Here is a 16,413-nt window from a genome sequence, read left to right on the forward strand (position 1 = left end):
GACTTCATGCTTATATGTATGCAAACTATAAATAAAAAGATAGATACATAAAGTAACTAGCAGTTTGTTTTAAAAAGATTTATTCTGCAAAACTGATATAAAGTATTTATTATTAATAATTATTGCTGTAATTCTGCTTTATAAATTTTATAAAGTAAAGTTACTTCCCTACTTTATAAACCACTGTGGAACCGGTGGGCGATTAGAAAATTTTACTACTAACAGAGATACAAAAGTGGGCGGTAGGTATAAAAAGGTTGACTACCCCTGCTATACAGTATACACATACACCAATGCACATACTATATTGTATTTGGTACAGTTAAGTAAAAGTCAGAAACATCAATACCTATGTCAATAATTTCTGCATTATTTTCTCAGAAAGACTTTTTAGTCAATATTATTTCCTCACCCATTTATTAATATCTATTGCAGTTTTATAACTAAATTTTAACAACAATTTGAGAGTTACCTTCCATTATGCGGAGGGAGCGCCACGATGCGGGAGTCAATTTAAGGTTGGGTGTGTTTAAAACGACAAAAATTATCACGTAAATAATTTATTTTTTCATGGAATTAATTATATTTCATTTGGTGCAAGACTTTAAGTTTAAATAATACTATGCTTTATTTATATAAAACTATATTATCTACCTACTTATGTGATTCGCTGTTAAGTTCTCTCGATCCTTTTCTATAGCATGGGGGCATATACGCTAAACCAGTGAATGTCACGAAGTGTTGAAGATTACGACTTGGACTAACGTTGTGGCAAATGTTGACGTCGTCAAAATATGGGAAAGCACTGAGAAGTTTTGCGTAGGTAGTGTCAAAACCAGAAAACTACAGCAGATATGTAGGTACCTTGGCCACATGATTAGTAGACAAAGGGACGACATTCCCCAACTCAATATCCAAAGAAAAATCATCGGTAAACTATAGATGCAGTTTCACCGTATTGTCCGTTGTGTTCTGAGTAGTAGACGATAGAGCGAAGATCGTCCTGATGGTGGCCGATCTGCGTTTGGGGTGGGACGATAAAAATAAGACTGAAGATACTTATGACGAGAAACTATGGAGTTATAAGCCCTCCACCAAACTCTCGGGGATCATTCTTTATATTCTTAAATCTTGTGAATCATTCGTTGAATAAAAAAAAATAGTTATTAATAATTATTAGCAAGTCCAAGTAAGTTACAACAAAAAATCTTGGAGTGATCCGTGACGTCGGTTAGTAATACTTAAAAGTGATACCTACTTTAATTTAAAATTCAAAAGCCGATCGCCATAGTAGCTCAATTTAGAGAACGCTTCAGAGAGTATTAAAAGACATTAGTTAAAATTTGTCTCGATTAAGTATGACGCCTTTAGCATAGTGGTCTATGTGCATAGGCACGATACCCGAGAGATGCAGGTTCGATTCCTGTGGGGTGTCTTACTTGTTTCAAAAAGATTTTTTTCTATTGGTTATAATATATTTTCTCAGAAGTTTTTTCAAAAGTATGTATGTTCAATAATTAGAATGTTACATTCTTAAATCTTGTGAATTATTCGTTGAATAAAAAAAATAGCTAATTAATAATATGTTGAGCCTCTACGTTCGTAGTATATATATACTGTGCTGTATATACCCTACTGTATAATCCGCAGTAGGTATATTATGAAACTAAGAATATTCTCGCCATTAACTAGAATAACAAAATGATCAAATTTCACAATATTTTCGTTCCATAGTTGAGCCAGTGTTTCATATTGTAAATATTGGTTCTTCGTTTTATATAATCGAAAACCTAACAAAAGATTATGTTTATCGGATGGTATTCATGATTACCTATCTCTAATATGTATAATATGTTCGTTCTACATAATATAATATTATGTTTCGTACTTCTTATCACTTACAGTATTACATAATATATTTCTGTTTATCTGACGAACCAATCGCAAATAATGTTTTCTCATTGAGCAGTAAACTCCTAATAAGATTTTCGTCTTTTGTCTTGTGTTATATTTTATTCGAGATATTTATCCGTTTTGCTGTAATAAAACATTGATAAATAATATGTAAGTAAAATCACAACCTACATTTTCGTGGAATATAGTGAAAAGTTTTGAACGTCTTTTTTAATAATAAAATATTTTGTTTATTCTATTCCGAATATACGTAGGTAGCTACCTAATTACCTACACAACATTTGTGGGCGGCAGACACGTGTAGTATTTATTATACAGGTCTGAAAGGAAGAATTCGGAATATCTTTATGTGCTAAGCTTGAATAATTTGTTTGAATAACATATAGATATATGTAATTGGTGACGCTTTTAGCAGTGGACTGTAATTTGAAGGTGATGGTGGATGGTAGATTACGGATCCAGGAGGGGGGGGGGTTACACAGGATGCCAGACACTGACCTTTATGTTGAGAGGGCTGGCGCGCGTTGGGGCCAGTTCGGTGTTCCGGCACTCACGCATTGGTAAACGGACGATACATTTTGATGGATGATATGTGAGGTTGATAAATGATGGATGCGACGTTCACTCAAACCGTAACAGACTTGGTGCAACGAAGGTCGTACAGATATGATTTGAGTCACTCGGTAGTTAACGCGGTGCGGCAACACGCACCCGTTCGTTGTCTTGAGTTAACTGTATGTAAATTGCAATCACTGTCTACGTGACCCGTAACTGCCGGTCGCCCTAGTCTGGCGACAATAATAAATAAGGGATTTGGAAGTAGGTGGGAAGAAAGGATGAGAAATAGCATTTGGCCCAGCCAGTAATTTTGCCCTGTCCTTTTTTATCAACATAATATCATGAAAGCGTATTAATCGTTCTTAAATTGTGAGTAAAGACATATCTCGTTTTGTAAGATATACGGTATGTAGGTATATTAGTTTTTCAAATAACTGAATTCGAATCCCATCCGATTTTCCACTGGCATTGAAGCTTTTGAAAATGTGGTTCTCACAGCTTTGATTGAACCGTCAATGCATAGTTTCTCTATTATCATTTTACTTACTTACGGTGGTGCATGTATTTCACCGTATCCATTGAATTGTATCGACAGTCGCTTGCTTCATGTCGTGGGCGTCTGCTTTAAAATGTAAATAAGTACACAATTCCTATCGGTATAGTTTTCTCATCGATGTACAGTAGAAACAAAACAATGAGTCGGTTGCTCAATGGTGTGCGTGCGGAAGTTTACCCCTACTAGTGCTACTAATTACCTGGCAGCCGATGTACTCGTAGCGCTGGCGACGGTGTACGTATTCGTACGGATACAATCCACGAAGCGAATCATTGTTTTGTTTTTACTGTAAATAATTGAAACGAACCACAGTTCTCATCCGACTAATTGGCTTAGTATTTTTAGATAAGTTTATTATTGTGTTGTGATTTTATTATACAACTATTTAAAAGAGATTTTGTAGCAAAATTCTTCCTCGTTCCTTTTAGTTTCAAATAGTAGGTATTTATATATATTAAATGCCTAGGCACTGCATCTTATTGACGATCTCAAACGAACAAATGCAATCAAAATTTTCAAACTTTTGAAATGCATAATTATCTACTAGCGATTGAAGTATTCATATTTTATTTCGGTCGCAGGCTAAAAAAATATCTTACTCCATTTATTGGCCGCTCCTAAGCAGTGCATGAACTACCCACCCCTACGGGACGCCACTGCTTTACATATTTAACATTGGGTAAGTGGCCCTCGATTTAAAAATCTTGTGCACCCGGCACCACTGTGTTAGATAGTCAGCAACTCCACCAAGAATTTCCGCCATATTCCCAGTCAAATTGAACCAATATCAATTAGTTAGACGGTGTATGGAGCATAAACGATCGACGTGTACAATATGCGAGTGCACATTGTATTGACACGTTGTCGTCTCGAATGCATCTGCTGCTCCAATTTGCATTGAATGCACTTGCATAATAATCATTCTATCAGCCGATTTTATTACTCGTTGGCTAGCTTTCTTTGCCGTACCCGTCCGAACATACTGTGATCGCATCTTCCTTTGTACGTTTGTTATCCAAAGATCATGACGACATTCGGAAAATATCATGCCACAGATTCGACGCTATGTTATACGGCGGGGTGAAATAAAATTCTCAAAATTCTAAAAGAATGAAATGAATAATATGGTGCAGTAAGTACTATAGGTACTATATTGAAATTACATAATTTTGTAAAACCCTAGAAATAAATGCCAACCAACATTTTAATTATAAAGTGGATAGCTATTTATTGACGGAATTTGAAACACCTCAGATAATGTGGTTATTAACAATTATTTAAAATATAGGATAGTTGCATCGGTAGCTTAATAAGAAGGTGTTACCCCGCTCGTTCGAAGTATCTTCTATATTTTTTTCTAATAGGTAGGTAAATATGTCTCTGGATTTTTCAAAATATCTATTTTTCAATTTCATTAATCTTACATTCTTAAATCTTGTCTATGTAGTACAACAGTATTGATGAAAATATATCTATATTATGAATGTATGTATAGGGTATGATATCAATCTACATGCTATTTATGTACCTACACCCTTATTTCATCGTGGACTTATTGCCATCCCCAGCAATTGTACTCTAATAGTAATAGTTTTGTATAACACTGTGGCACTGTGTTTTTTAGTATCAGCTGATAATCTCCCGATGTGGGCATAACTTAGTATAGATAAATCATTCTATAGTAGCGCCATGGGTGATTCAAAGGGGTAATGTTACCATATTATGCTAAAATACTTGTTTCAATGCCAGCAAGACACACCAATACAACTTCGAATCACTTTTGATGTACCCATGGTATCACTGTTGAATAATTCACCTACACTACACAATTTTTCTATTCCTCAGTTTTTAGGTTCGTTACTAATATAAATGCCCTGGTAATATTATTATCTCTCCAGCAATCCATATTAATTCTGCCGTCTGCAAACATTAACAACTGTAAAAAGTTGAACGACGCCAAAATATAAAACTTCATCTTATATTTTGAGTCCTCATCATCGTCGGTTGATGACATTGAAGTTAATGGCCCCACCAAACGACACCCGCCCTGCACCACACCCGGTTTTAATCAGGCGTATCACGAGACCCTACGTTTGGAGTTGTGAAGCACCAGTATTTTTTACGAAATTAAAAATTTCCCCGGAGCAGTGATTGTCAAGACAAGTCGCTAATTAAACGTGCCCATGTGAGAGAGAAGCACATATAAACAAAGTTAAAAATTGTAGTATAGGTATAACAAAAGTAGTCTGTTATAGTATGAACAAAAAAAAACTGTCACTAGAGTTAGTGGGAAATAAAAATTAATATATACCTACGCAACCAATGGTATTATACTATCTAAATCACATGTAATAATTAATAGAATTTGTAATTATTTTCTTAATGCTAACACGGTTCTGAAAGTTGACTGCTGGGTAACATTTTATTGATTTTTAAAAATGCATACAAGTATTTATATGAATAGTACATATAATTATAAAAATAAAACATAGAAATAGTTCATTCACATACTTTAGAATTTTTAGATGCTATCGCACAGTCTTTACAGGTAATTGAGTGCATTTTTCGCTGAAAGATAATGAAAAATGTGTCATTTGTGTGGATAATAAAAATAATCATTCAATCTCGTGACATGTAATGGCCAACGTTCATTGAGTCAAATGAGAGCCCAGTGTTGCCAAGTCAAAATTTTTAATTTCAGTAGAATGTGTAAAAAAAATTCAGTAGATTCGACAAAATATCAGTAGATTTCTGTTTTAGGAAAAAAAATTCGCCGCGGGCCGCAGGTTCCCGATTTTTCATAGTCGGCTTATTTTTTTTAGGAAAAATATTTCGCCGCGGGCCGCAGGTTCCCAGATTTTCATAGTCGGCTTGTTTTTTTTTTAGGAAAAATATTTCGTCGCGGGCCGCAGGTTCCCAGATTTTCATAGTCGGCTTGTTTTTTTTAGGAAAAATATTTCATTCATTATAATATTTTGCCAAAAATATCAGTAGATCTACTGAAATTTCAGTAGACATGGCAACGCTGCGACTGACTGACTGACTGCTCATGCAGACATTAAAACTTAGCAAAACATTGAACTTATCAACTTATCATAATTGCTGTCGAGCATGTAGTGTAGAGTTTGTATTTGCTATAAGCTATAAATACAATTCGTATGTCCACCATATTCCAGACACACAAATATAACTATTATCGCAACCAAGTGGCTTTAGTTGACAGAGAGCGAGATCATATAACCGTTTGAAACCTGCAGCTGGTCTAAATTCTTGTGTTGTGTTTCAATGTGTATTTAAATCCATATCACTGACTCAATGGGTTGAGCAAACTTTTGATGCAGGAAATCCAATAATGAATAGCACAATGTATTTGATTATTTTTTCAATAGTCATGGGTATATTTTTACACGGCGGGTGACATATTTTAGACAATAGTCGTGATTAGCAGTGTAAATGGTAAAATAGGAAGAGGAAGACCACCTGCATTTTACGTTGTACTTATCTGCATCTTGTAGATTGCATATTTCTTTCTCCAGCATTTCATATTCAGTAACAAAACTGGTCTGGGGCACCATAGCTTATTCTTCGTTAAGTATAGGAATTGTATTTCAACAGTGTCTGTTCATTAAAGGGATAAATACAATAATTGCTTGACATTGAGCATTGAGAGGATTTCTAAACAAAACCTAGGATCACTTAACTATTCGCGGCCGCCATTAGCCGGCCTTGAATTAAGCGCGTGACCGATAAATTATTCCTTTAAAAAACCCGGAATTCAAGTTACGAGTAAACCGAAAAAAATACGTAAAACATCACGCCGACAAGTTTCGTTTTCTGTATTTTTCTTGCTTATGTGCGACAGTTAGTCTCGGCATGGAGCATCTGTAAAATAAAATATGTCATTAAGCATTATTACAGCTTAATAATGAGTATTATTAAATTTGTTCGTTAGCGTATGTTAAATGTATCACGAGATATTACATGTTTTAGATCAAGGGTAGTGTCAACCTTTTTATACCTGCCGCCCACTTTTGTATCTCTGTTAGTAGTAAAGTTTTCTAACCGCCCACTGGTTCCACAGTAATGGTGATTTATTAAGTAATTTTATTTAAAAAAATGTATAAATCAGAGTTAGGTACATTAAGTTAAAGCATATAATAATAATTACACACCAAATACTTTATGTCAGACTTTCGCTAAGTTTGGTAGAATAAATCTTTATAAAACAACTTACTGTAGTTAAATCTATCTTTTTATTTATACTTTGCATACATAGAAGCACGAAGTCTGATGACATTACATTTAATTAATTAAATTATTAATGAGATCCCTGAGGCTGGTGCATGATGAAAATGTTTTTAAAACTCTTACCGCCCACCATGAAAGCTGGAACGCCCACTAATGGGCGGTAGGGACCAGGTTGACTACCCCTGTTTTAGATGGTGAGAGTGTGAAAATCGTAATGATTTTGGTACAGTCGCAATTTTAACAGTTTTCAAGACTTTTCGTTGATTCTCGTTTTAGCATGTGGGCATTATTCCTTACTTTTCAAACGATGTATCGTGCACTGCTCTAGTCGAGGCCCAATGAACAAACATGGTTAACACTAGTGTGAGTGTGACATTGCGAGCACCGATGTGAGGAGTCTCTGTGCCTTACGTATATCGAAATGTAACACATTTTATCTCCACTCTGAGAATGCTGGTATGCTCAGCTGTAAAGCGATATACACTTTACTCCTTATAAAAACGTGTGTACCTACCTACACACATGTCAAATATAGTTAAGTTTAATTTAAGGAATACACAAGGCAGTTGTGTTCCATGGGAATTTTATGTAAGTATATATTATGTCTTTATAATGAAATACAGCATTATTGACGTTGAAAATAATCTAATACTCTTTGTTATTTTTCAAGTGTCTCTACTAACTAAATCACATGCGAAATTAATTCACATTGATACGAATTTCCAAATAAAAAACCAAAAAAGCCGACAATGCGAAACTAAATCGTTGCCTTTGGTAGTTATACTGTTGGCACAGTTATCGACTTGAACGTAATTTTACAGCAGATAACCAATCAGTAAACATCAGTAGTACGACTATGTCAAACACAGCGAACATTTGTGTTTAGTGTGATGATAGCTGCTCACGTTAATTTATTTACTCGGACGATTGGGGTATACCGTATACCTACAATGTATCCCAATAAGGTATGAACATGGCATGGCGTTGGTTCTGATCTTTAGTATCATTATTCGTCACCCGTTTAATGGAGGTGATTGAATCTCGTGAATGTCAGTAGTAGAACATATAATCATGGCCCCTACAAAGGGGGGGCTGACAGGGCTCTAGCCTGGGGGCCCGGGCTCATGGCGGGCCCGGCGTGGCGAGTCAACCAAATAAGTGAGATAAACACACATCACAAATTTGCTCTAATAGTAAAAAAGTCGCCTGCGGCGCTATTTTCCTTTATTAATAAAATATGTGGTTGTGCAATAATTTTTTTGCGTCATTACTTAATAACTCCATAATTCAAGTGGATGTAATATTAAAAATACACTAAATATCCTTAATTTTACCGTGAACACCATTTGGAAAACCCTACTGTAGTGTGAGTGTCACACTGCCTTTAACCTTGGCGATAGGTAGGGGGGGCGACAAAGATCGTAGCCTTGGGGCCCGCTTCAGGATGTGGGGCCATGCATAAAATAATTAACAATTTATATTGTCTGGAACGACGTGGTATATACCAAAATGCGAAAAGACTGATAGTAGGATCCCGACGAAACACATCATAAGTTTTTTGGTTGTTTATTTAATGCTTGCTGCATTATTCATCGATAGATAAAAAGAAAAATCCGCCATACTAGTTAGAGATCATTTAATTGGCTGTAGCTTCGAATTATTTTACATTAAGACAATCACACTCGAGACAAAAGCGATTCGCAGTTGTACTGGTAGCATTGACAACTTGGCGTTTTTATTGCCAGATCTAGTAATTTTTTAGTACGCATATACGTTAAATCTAACGCAAACAGCTTAATAATTTACAAATGGTATTGGTTGGATTTTAAAAATCAATTAAACCCTGTCTTACCAAACCATAATAGTATTGGTATATTTTAGGCGATATGACATAATTATGCACATTTTTTCATTCTTACTTATTTGTTTTCGTTAGATTAAGAATAAGTACGTATTACACATATTGTTGGTTCATTTTTTTAATTCATCAAGCTATGCCTAAACCAAACTATAATAGATAAAAAATATTATTCTATCTATAAAATATCCAATTTTATGTATGATTTAATTGCATAATTTTAGATATTTTATAGATATACGAATATTTTTTGACTGTTATCTATTATGGCTTGATTTTCGCTGGGTTTAATTGAATTTTAAAAACTTACTAACACCATCTGTAAAATGTAGTCTTATTTTAATGAAAACAAGTATGTATGACTGACAAAGTTTAGTGTGCAATATTTATGGCGGATCTTAACAGCCTACCTCCACCCTTCGCCACTGGTAGGTACAATACAATATTTATGTAGGTAGGTACTGATATTTTTATATTTATTTATTTACCCTTGTACGCCACTGTAATGAAAGATAAATACTCTCGCAGCAGGGTGCTGTTAAAAAAAAGGCGTTTATGAATCCCCTTGAAATCTGTGTTTTCTCTTGGACAGCATCGTCGAGATATCGACGCATTTGAATCGCAATCGGCCCGGAAACAAAACGCAAACGACGTTTGGCGGATGAATCCGAAACTTCGCTTTGCCGTGTGCGCGCAGCCTTACTCCAAAATCAACATGCGGTCCTTTTTTTTTACATTATATCAATAACATAAATTGTACATACAATATTTAAGTAATATCCAAATTTCGCACGTGCAGTATTTTTTAGTTTTATTTGTGATTTGTGAAACAATAAATTCGTCCTCAATCTTTGCTCTCGTGAAAAAAAAAGGTTGATAATTATCACGAATTTTTAAAAATGGTAGTTTCTAGACATTTTTTTAATTTTGAGAAAATCTAGCATTTTTTCTGCCATCTAGCTCATTTTGTTTATCTAATTTGGTATATATTTCTAAATAGTTGGCAACGCCGGTTGCAGCATTGAAACAAGCATTGCAGCAAATGAGACCGATACATTTGCGAATCGCCCGTTCCACTGTAAACTGTTCTATATCTGCGTATTTTTAAGTGAAACAATGTGGTTAATAAACAAGATGTCAAATAAAACCTTCTTGTAATGCCCCTCTTGGCGTTGGTTCACACATTGTGTGGCCCACGGCCGCGAAATATTGGCCGTACATCGACGCTGTATCGGTGTTTCTACACGCATCAGATGGCGCCAACATTCGTTTCTGTTCAGTAAATAAACAATTATTGTTTTATAGCCATCTTTAACTTTCTTCAATGTCGAATTGAGTATTTATGTTTTTTTTCTAAATGGCTTGTTACTACATCTATCCATGCGAGAATGCGTTAAATCGACCCTTTATATAGCTGCCAGCAAGACGGGTTATGTATGCATCTCCAAAGGGCAAAAGTAGACATAGACGACCGAAACAGAACTTACTGGAATGCGCAAAAATAAATCGAAAGTTGTGGCACTGGATGGAAAAGGTTTTTGTACGAATCAAAGACCTGTAAATGATTGTATACCCAAAAATGATATCTACAGCTGCAGTTCTTATATACTGTATGGTTTATTAAGAGTTTATAATGTCTATACTCTATATGCTTATTTTCACCCCGGAGAGGCATTGTTCAATCAAAGTTTCTGCTAATTCGCGCAATCCATTTCGGAAATGAGAAGCGTGATTAATTAATTCCACTATCGCGGCAAATCAACTAACTACGTTCATATTATTATACTAATTCCCATATCATTCTGCGCGTGCTCCGCGGGGACTTTGACTATCTGATGGTAATCCTAAAGTAATTAAACCTGGCAGTATTCAAAATAAATATGTGATACATGTAAGTACACTTTGGTGGTGGTTTATTATATTGTGGATGACAGCCTTTCTGTTACATCGTTTGAATGTAAATACCAGTTGTCATCTCAGTTGATTTTTTATTATATTTAATTAAAATGAATTACGTATTTGTATTTTGGGTTTCTGTCAAATGTTGGTCTATATTTGAGGTTTTTTGAAGTTAAGGATCAATTATATGTATTAAGGTGAATATTACCCAAGAAAACGGATTCGATCCAACCGCGGGAAAGTAGTTTTTTCAGGTCTCATAATATTGATATAATTTTGTAACTATAGAATAATTGTATTCGGTCAAGAAATAATTTAAAAGTATACTCTTAGCAATTTCCTCATGCCCAGTTGTTGAATCTTTAACGAACGTCTTTGGGGCAAAGAATTTTGTAAGATTATCATAATGAATCGTCATCTCAAGAGTATTTTCCCTACAGCAAAATATGTACCCTTGTACCCTTATTTTAATATAATAAGGTTCTAATGAATTTATAAAATCAGCAAAAGATAATATTATTTAATGTAATATACCCGTATCATAGAACTTTGAGGAAAGTTTCAAAACCCCTTGAGAATGCTTTGCCTCGGTAAAGCTTTCACTTACTGTATAAATATCGTATCACTCAATATCCTTATTTAATTAACTGATAAATTTACATCAATTGCAAAATTTATTCGTAAGTTGTAAGCAAATTATCGGTCGGAAGAAAGCTAATCTTTTGATATTACATCAGTTATCATAAGCCACTGTTAATTATAACTTCAAATTCGGAAAAAATAAATGCTTTTCCATTTGCATATTTTTCTCAGTGTATTGTTAAAAATAAAAAAAAGTAGATATTTTACGAATGATGCTTTCATAAAAACTGTATATTTTATGTTTTATCTTCGAAGTGATATTGGATTTTAATGTTACGTGCATGTTTTGAGGTAAATATTTTATTACATGCGCTGTTGTCACCTAGCATTGTTTTCATTTATTCGTGACGGACAAAGCAAAATCTCTTATATTAATATTGGACTCTCGCGCAATCGTGTACATGCTCGCTAATGAACGAGAAAAATGGTTGCAATTATCCCTGATTACATGTACTTATTTACTTAGCCTGCCCAACCCTGGTACTCTCACGCGATGTTGAAATGATTTTAAAGTTTTGTTAATATTTTTTTTTTCATATATATGTAGGTACGTTAGCAGTGCTATTTGATAAAATAGAATAAAATAAGTAAGGCTAGTAAAGCTTTTATAATAATAAACACGAGATCGCACTGCACACGTTAACTGTATTTTTATTTATCATTAATACAGATTTATTAGATAGATTATCCGTTTTAATTATGATATGGGTATATTTTTTTACCAGATTTTTTCTCTCACTTTTTGCAATAATTATTGTTTAGATATGGTATTTTATGGGTCTTTACGAAAGGAAACATTTTTATAGTTTGTATTATGTATAATGCACAATTTCTTTACACAGCAGTATATACAGGCTTATAATGATACGATCTTTTTACTTTTACATTTAAGAACGGACGTGTGTCTCGTAATATCTATATTGAAGTTTTGTCATTTCTGATATTTCCGTCTGCTTTTGTCTATGCTCATTTTTAGAAATGTGTGTTGTTCAGCTTAGACATGCCAGTTGTAGAGTTGGGTAAAACATCTACACATTTAGCATATGGAGACCAAACTGCGCCTCCAAGAATCCCTGTTGCTCGGCATCATGTCAGCATCCCGTATACACTCTTTGGATGGTATTTAGTGGCCTTCCAGGACGCCAAAATCCAGTCGGCTTGAAGAACAGGCAAGCCATGTTGAAATTCTTTTGAGGCATTCGTAGCACATGGCCGTGTCAAGTCCATCGTCGCCTCATCACTCTTGGCATGATAATAGGCTGCTTGATAATAGGATACTGCTGGATCCTCCTAAAAATATTATAGCACCCAATATGAATAACCTGGTTTTAGACCCAACGCCCTCAGGAGCACTCCCCCACAAATATATACTTCGCTTCGGAGTGGATACTTATAACATAAATAAGTGGGGATTAAACCCTCCTCCTTTATGTGAGTTACTAGAAATGCAAACCGATGAGCATATTATTTAAACTTGCATCTTGTATGTCTGAGGGACTCTGCCATCCACCAAAATGATGGAAATGCCTTGGCGTGGATTGACTATACCTTTGGATGTTGTCTTGACAAAGTGATTTTGAATTTGTATTGTGACCGGTTGTATTTTAAACCTCTTTGCTGCCGCCTATACCCAGTTTCTGAAATCAGAGTGAATGCATTGGTACAGTTGATTTTAGTCGCTTTGGCTAACCTTTTTATCTACTCTTTTGAGACACTGGAATATTATTTATTTTAAAATTACGTTTATCCCAAGTAAATATGTATGTTATTTATATTGTATGTAGATACATAAATAAAAAGTAAACAATTGTAAAAGTTAGACCGAATAGTCAATATTAAACGAATAGGGATGACTTAATAACCTTATGTATAATATTTTGTATGTCAAAGTATTCTCTGTTGGATGTGATTTAAAATAATAACAGAGAGTGGGCAAGTTTAATAATTAGTATACCCTCATAAAATGATGTAACGAAAATATAGCCGCCCATTATTAAATACACACAGTACACCCCATATATCTGTAGGTGGGTGTAAGCTTATTTTATGAAGACAGGTCACATACAGGAGTCTCCCAGGAGCGAAATACATCAGTAACCCTTGGTACAGTGTTAATAAATTTAATGCGTTAATTAATAACTTTTTGTGTAATTTTGCAGTCTGATTATTACGTACGTGGGCAGTGTGGGCTGTAATGTAATAAATTAATATTAGGTATTACTTATTACATTTTTTCCGTTGAACATACCTGCATAATTTGTAATACACACTCATTATAAATAATTACAAGATAAAAAGAACTTTTTATATACAACGTTTTTAAATTTTCTGTTGAATCATATAAACTTGACTTGACAAGCTTAAACGATCAAAAAAAATTGTACTTGATAGAAATAATACTGAAATGTCATTTTGACATTCCATATTGATTCCCTTATTAACGCACGTATATATTAATAATTTAGTTGCTAGGACCCCAGACCCCTAGCAACCAATAATAGTGGATTGGATTACGGATTTCTTCCGAAATAACTTTTCATACAAAACAGAATTAACTGAACATGAATTCAATTCTACTTAAAGATGGCTAAAAGTATTTAAAAAATGCATTGGCATCGTGTTCAGATATATTCTAAAAGTTTCAAATGTCTAGCTAGTCGGGCAGTTAGTTAAAAATCGATTGCAAGATTTGTACCGGATAAACAACCACCGGAAAAATAAGAATACGACCTAATAAAAACGTTGTAAAATAGTGTGTTTCGCTTCCATAATGAACGTTTGTTATGTCGCGGTTTTTAACATTCGGCATCTTCAACCTTTATAATATATAGATAGTAGTGGCGAAGAGTGGAGGCAAGCTGTTAAAATCAGCCATAAATAGTGCACACTAAACTTTGTCAGTCATGCGTATTTCTTTTCATTGAAATAAGACTACAATTTACAGATGTTTTAATCTGTTAATTATAGTCTTAGTTCAATAAAAACAAATACGTATGACTAATAAAATTTAATATGCACTATTTATGGCGGAGTTTAACAGCCTACCTCCGCCCTTCGTTACTGATAGGTTGGTACCTAATGTATTGTATACATCAAACAAAAACTAAAACTGTTACTGCTGTATAGAATATAAGTACAATTTATATAACAGTCATTATTAAGTTATAATTATGCGTAAAGCCTAACGATGGCAAAAGATGTAAACCAAGGCGCACAAGAAAAAAATATTATTATAGAAGTGTACAAATCGGATTTGTATACAACTTTTATTTCCGCTCTCAAGAAACGTTCCTACTCCCCCGTTCTCTTCACTGCCTTAGCTTTTTGGATGCTGTGTCTCTTTCTACACAGTTAAACTACCCCAGCGTAGGTCTCCATATCCTTCTTTTATCTGGGTGGTTGATTGTCTTCTGTTCTTTACACATGGCCTGTCCAACGCAATCGCTCCTGTTTCACGTGTGAGACGATAACGGGTACAATTACTAAGCACGTGCCATTTTCGTCATATACAGTTTCAAAAAATATTCTGATATCTTCCTTTTAAATATTTCCAGCTTTATCGATATGGGCTTATTGTGAGGGTTTTGGGGGGCTTTATTTCAGTTTTCATTGAAAGGATCCTTGTTCTGAAGTGTTTTACATGTACCTACCTAATAGGGATTGCTTTGTCATTGTTCTACAAACTTCTTTTCTGGTTTTAAGGATTTTGAAGAGTTATATTATGTGGTGTCAGTTATACTCATATGAATTATTCGACTTTTCCAAAGCCTATGGTGATGTTTACAATCTTTAGTATGGGTATGTTATATTAACTATATATGTTACTAAATATGATGTACGATGCATACAACTAAGACCCGTACCGCTGCAAATGCGTTGGCTATATCTAAATGCACAATAGTCGGTCGATGTATTATCTTGCAAATGTCAGTAGTTTCCATGTAAATGTGGCCTGTAACCGAGCCGAAAGTGCCTCGACAAAAGCTTTTGCACGGGCGCTTTGTGTTATTTGTGAAATTTATGTTTATTTTAAGCTCGATAAGGTGGCTGGCTAGCTATTTCGAGGGTGGGTGGTACGTAACGCTCGGTGACGTCATTTATATACTGACACCACCCGGGGGCGAATTTACTTTCCCAAATTCAGCCTAGTCCTATTTGCATTTTTTTATTTGCAGCCTGGTTACCGGTCAATGTCGAGTAACGGTATCGGAGTAGTACGTACATTCAGTAGGGGTTTCGTGAAATGAGTCACAATTTTTCCTATGTTGAATAGGGACACGAAACTGGATCATAGTCAAGAACTTGGACCATTTCATAAATTGTGCAAAGATCGCTCTTATGGTGGTCGACCTCCATTAAGGACACATTGTTATCAATGGAAGATAAGTTCGTCTCTTTAGGAGAAGTGACAACTTACACAGAATTTTTATTTACATCAGGCATAATTGTTTCATAAAAAATGTTTAATAATCTCTATAAATTTGGAAATACTTAAAACCTGACGGCTAAAATTATTGAACATGGAACATGCTTTGCCTGCTGAATCTCTGAATGCCGGTTGTCCAAATTCGAAAAAAAAATAAAATAAATTGCAGGCAGCGGGTTTACACGTCATTCCCGAAGCGCCGTTCGTGGCCGCACTACTTTTGATTGTATTTTTCGTTACGTCTGTGCGATGTTACGTAACGAATCTGCCCGGGAGGTCAAGACAAAACCATGTATCCATGCTAAATTTTGT

General features: G+C 34.7%; 1 protein-coding gene across 7 annotated transcripts in view; it reads left to right on the top strand.

Annotated features, from left to right (window-relative positions):
• The window catches only part of Pka-R1 (protein kinase, cAMP-dependent, regulatory subunit type 1), a 285,462-nt gene that overhangs the window by 233,032 nt on the left and 36,017 nt on the right, over positions 1 to 16,413 (top strand). The gene's annotated exons all lie outside the window — the stretch shown is intronic.

The sequence above is a fragment of the Rhyacophila brunnea genome, unplaced genomic scaffold, assembly GCF_057557595.1.
Source record: "Rhyacophila brunnea isolate RB1 unplaced genomic scaffold, BYU_Rbru_1.0 scaffold_9, whole genome shotgun sequence".
Classification (NCBI taxonomy): Eukaryota; Metazoa; Arthropoda; class Insecta; order Trichoptera; family Rhyacophilidae; genus Rhyacophila; species Rhyacophila brunnea.